Source organism: Sciurus carolinensis, chromosome 8 (genome assembly GCF_902686445.1).
Source record: "Sciurus carolinensis chromosome 8, mSciCar1.2, whole genome shotgun sequence".
Classification (NCBI taxonomy): Eukaryota; Metazoa; Chordata; class Mammalia; order Rodentia; family Sciuridae; genus Sciurus; species Sciurus carolinensis.
Window position 1 is genome coordinate 34,957,213 of NC_062220.1, and position 4,687 is coordinate 34,961,899.

The 4,687-nt window shown below is 39.6% G+C and overlaps 2 pseudogenes; both read left to right on the forward strand.

The window, feature by feature from the left end:
• The first annotated feature begins 205 nt into the window (after positions 1-205).
• On the forward strand, positions 206-665 carry LOC124991790 (60S ribosomal protein L23a-like; annotated as a pseudogene).
• Positions 666-1,035: 370 nt separating this feature from the next.
• LOC124991290 (40S ribosomal protein SA-like) lies at positions 1,036-3,381 on the forward strand (annotated as a pseudogene).
• Positions 3,382-4,687: the final 1,306 nt, after the last annotated feature.

The following is a 4,687-nucleotide window of genomic DNA, read 5'->3' on the forward strand; positions in this document are numbered from 1 at the left end:
TTGGGAAAATAAAATATTCAGTACTCACAGACTGTACATATGGTTCATAATCTAAGAACTGATGCCTTTGATTCAGTAAATAATTTACTTCATCAACTAGGCCAACAAGTTCTTATGCAAATTTTGGAGGAGTTTCAATGTGTATGTGTATATATTTACATCAGTACTTGAATTTATATTTGAAAAAATACAAACATAGACCAAGATGGCGCCGAAAGCTAAGAAGGAAGCTCCTGCCCCTCCCAAAGCTGAAGCAAAAGCAAAAGCTTTGAAGGTCAAGAAGGCAGTGCTGAAGGGTGTCCACAGCCATAAAAAGAAGAAGATCCACACATCACCTACCTTCTGGCGACCCAAGACGTTGTGGCTCCGGAGGCAGCCCAAATATCCTCGGAGAAACAAGCTTGACCACTATGCCATCATTAAGTTCCCCCTGACCACTGACTGAGTCAGCCATGAAGAAGATTGAAGACAACAACACACTTGTGTTCATTGTGGATGTCAAGGCCAACAAACACCAGATCAAACAAGCTGGAAAGAAGCTCTATGACACTGTTGTGGCCAAGGTTAATACCCTGATTAGGCCTGATGTAGAGAAGAAGGCGTACGTTCAACTGGCTCCTGATTATGATGCTTTGGATGTTGCCAACAAAATTGGGATCATCTAAACAGAGTCCAGCTGTCTAATTCTAAATATACCCCCTTTTTTTTTCAACCTAAAAAAAAAAATACAAATATATTTGAAGTGGTGTTTTTAAAAAATATTAACTTCTTTCACAGTTAATTTTTACCTCACTTTCCTCAAAAAGTGCTTAATAGCTACCTACAATAGTAAGTAGGTGAGATATATTAGAACTGGGATAAAATTAAAAAGAGTAGCAAGGGTGTGGTGTAAAGCAGATGTGTACCCAATTATCCTGTGTTGCTGTTCTGGCCTTGACCATGTCTCTTCCACGTGAAGTGAGTTAGAAATACCTGCAGAGGGCCAGAGTTCTCCTCATAATATACTTTGGGATTGGTTCTAGCATTCAGACGAGCATGACGTAGAATACAAAAAGTTCGTCTGTATGTATCATAGCAACAATTGATTTAACTTGTAACTACTTTAAATCATTTATAACCAAATGCTCTATTCAGAAATTTAAAAAAAAACAAACAATTTTTTTTGAAAACTTCCCTTTTAGTACCCATAGATTATGTAACTTTGAACAATTCTACTTCCTCATATACTCTCTAAGGAGATGCCCTACTTGTTAAGTGTTCACCAAGATAACTGAGATAACTTATTGTATTGGCTTGTTGTTTATACACTAGTTAAGAGTTCTGGGACAGCCTCCAAAAGTAATTATTTCCACATTCAAGAAGTTGGTCTGTAACTTGGTTTCTAGACAATAATGAGCTTGCAGAGTCAGTTGTTTATGCAGGCCACTCATGATTCAAGATACTGTAACCACATCATGGGTCTATAAAATGATGTTTATCTTTCTGCTGTATTTGGGTCAACTCATTTGAAAGTAGAATCTGATCATTATAAATCAACTTGCAAACAATGGTCGGAGTGTTAACTTTACTTTGCTCTTCTGGAAGAGTTTGATTCTATCTGAAGTTCACTTTTCATAAATTTAAGGATTTTTCTAAGTTTCTGTTAAGAATAACTTGAATTTATTTTGTTATTTGATATTTTTAAAAATTATGTGTTTATTATGCTTATTGAGCTTATTATGCTTATTAACCTCAACCATCCCAACCTTAGAACTTTCCAGATGGTGCCATTTTAATTGAATCATGTAACCTTTCTGGGTCTGAATCCTCAGCTGTAAGCACCCACTTCATAGTGTGTTGAGGATTAAATGAGTTAATTTAATACACACATTTATAAAAGCATGTGACAATTGTAAGCTTTTTTTTGAGATTGAGCATTTCCTCTACTAGAGCCTGCGTTTACAGAATTAAGGGTAAGGGAGATCCCAATCCTTCACCTCTCCTTCCTTCAAAATTCTGAACCAGTGGAGAACAGACATGAGAAGGCAGAAATACTGGATGATTCTCAGACAATATGAATGGAAATCTGAGTTCTTGGAGCTTCCTTTAAAGTGACTGCTTGAGACAATATAGCCTGCCATGAGCCAGGAGCTGTGCAGGGTCCAGAATACCTCTCTAAGTGTTCAGATATTAGTTTTAAACTTAAAAAATTAAAACCAAAAGTGCTCCTGTTGCCACTGTAGAAGCAACAGATGTTGCTGAGATGTTTTTCTCTTCTTCAGTTTCTCATAATTCTTCTAGTCTCCTTTGACTAAGGAAAAATTGAGTATGAACCAATTTGATACCTATGTTAACCTGATATCACACCTCTATTTGTTAAGTGTGTATGTGCTAAATCACATTTCAGAAACGTATATAACAGAACAAAATATCCTTTTTGTGCAACTCGGGGAGGGGTCCATACAGCATTGTTCTTGATTCCCGTCATAACTTAAAGGGAAACTGTCACAGTGTCCAGAGTCCTTGATGTCCTGCAAATGAAGGAAGAGGACATCCTCAAATTCCTTGCAGCAGGAATCCACTTAGGTGGCACCAACCTTGATTTCCAGATGGAAAGATGGAACAATATATCTACAGAAGGAAAAATGATGGCATATACATCACAAATCTGAAGAGAACCTGGGAGAAGCTTCTGTTGGCAGCTCATGCCATTGCTGCCATTGAAAACCCTGCCGATGCCAGTGTCATATCCTCTAGGAATATGGGACAGCGGGCTGTGCTGAAGTTTTGCTGCTACCGGAGCTACTCCTATTGCTGGCTGCTTCACTCCTGGAACCTTCACTGACCAGATCCAGGCAGCCTTCCGGGAGCCACGTCTTCTGGTGGTTATTGATCCCAGGACTGACCACCCACCTCTTACAGAAGCATCTTACGTCAATCTGCCCACCATTGCTCTGTGTAACACAGACTCCCCTCTGCACTACGTGGACATTGCCATTCCATGAAGCAATAAGGGAGCTCATTCTGTGGGTCTCATGTGGTGGATGCCGGCCTGAGAAGTTCTGCGCATGCGCGGCACCATTTCCCATGAACACCCATGGGAGGGCATGCCTGATCTCTACTTCTACAGAGATCCAGAAGAGGTTGAAAAGGAAGAGCAGGCTGCTGATGAAAAGCTGTGACCAAGGAGGAATTTCAGGGTGAATGGACTGCTCCAGCTCCTGAGTTCACTGCTACTCAACCTGAGGTTGCAGACTGGTCTGCAGGTGTGCAGGTGCCCTCTGTGCCTATCCAGCAGTTCCCTACTGAAGACTGGAGTGCCCAGCCGGCCACTGAAGACTGGTCTCAGCTCCCACTGCTCAGGCCACTGAGTGGGTAGGAACAACCACCGAGTGGTCTTGAGCTGTTCTACAGACACTTATTAAGCAAAATGGAAATAAGGTTATGGAGCATAAACACCAGTTTTTAAAAAAAAGAAGAAGAAGACATATTTTCTCTTTCTTTTTAAGGATAAATATGAATAACAATTGTCTATTCCTGTTAGTACAAAGCAAATGGAAGCAGGGCTTTTGTGCCATAGCAACTGCAGGGACATCTTGCAGACCTTCAAATGATGTGCGGGTGTAAGTACACACAAGTGATTGACTCTACCAGGAGATCATGAGTAAGTTAAGTTAAAACATGCTCACATTAAACCATGCTTCCTGCATTTTCACCCTGCTGGATCTTTAAAAATATTTTTAATATCTTCTATGGCAGCCTCCAACCATGTAGCTGAGTTGTCTGCTTGGGCACTCCAAATTTTCTAAGATACTAGTCATTGTATTGTTTGTGTTTGCTTGTTTTTTAATGTGTTAATCACCAAGTTGCATAGATTTTGAGAGCGCCACCCATACCTAATATCTCACTGGCTCTGATAATTTTAGAGTACTTGTTTTGAGTGACACATTCTTTTATTATATAGTAGAAACACTCATCTTGTTTGACAAAAAAAAATGCAATATATCAAGAGATCATAGAGAATTGGGGCCATTGTACTTGATTTTATCTACTTGGTCTGTAGGAAGGGGTGACTTATTTGTTCTGTTTACCATATGAAAACCAGAGGTAAAGAATGCTGATCCATTTCAGTTTACAAGGAAAGAGGTGGTTGGCACAGTGAAAGATCCAGATGAAAGGCCAGGTGTGAACTCTGACTTGTGACATGGTTAGGAATGTGAACTTTATAGTAGAGCTCCCAGGGTTCAAATCCTGTCTCTTTTATTGACTAGCTCTATGATGTGGAAAAAGTAAGCAACACTTCCTCATCAGAAAAAAAAAAAAAAGTGATATTATGAAGACTCATATACTAAACTTACATTGTAAAAATTTAGAGAGGTAAATACATATATAGTGAGTCGAAGAGTGATCCCAAAAAGATACGTCTACATTCTAGTGTCTAGAACCTGTGAATCTTACCTTATTTCCAGAAAAGGTCTTTGCAGGTATAATTAAGCATCTTGAGATAAGGAGGTTATCCTTAATTATCTGGGTGGGTCATAAATCCAAACACAAGAGTGCTTAAAAGAGTGAAGCAGAGGAAGATTAGACAGAAAAAAGAGAGAGGTGCAGTGGGACCACAGAATGAGATGTGACCACAAGTAAAGGGTCACTGAAGGCCAACAGAAGCTGGAAGAAGCAAAGAATGGACTCTCCACTAGAGCTTTCA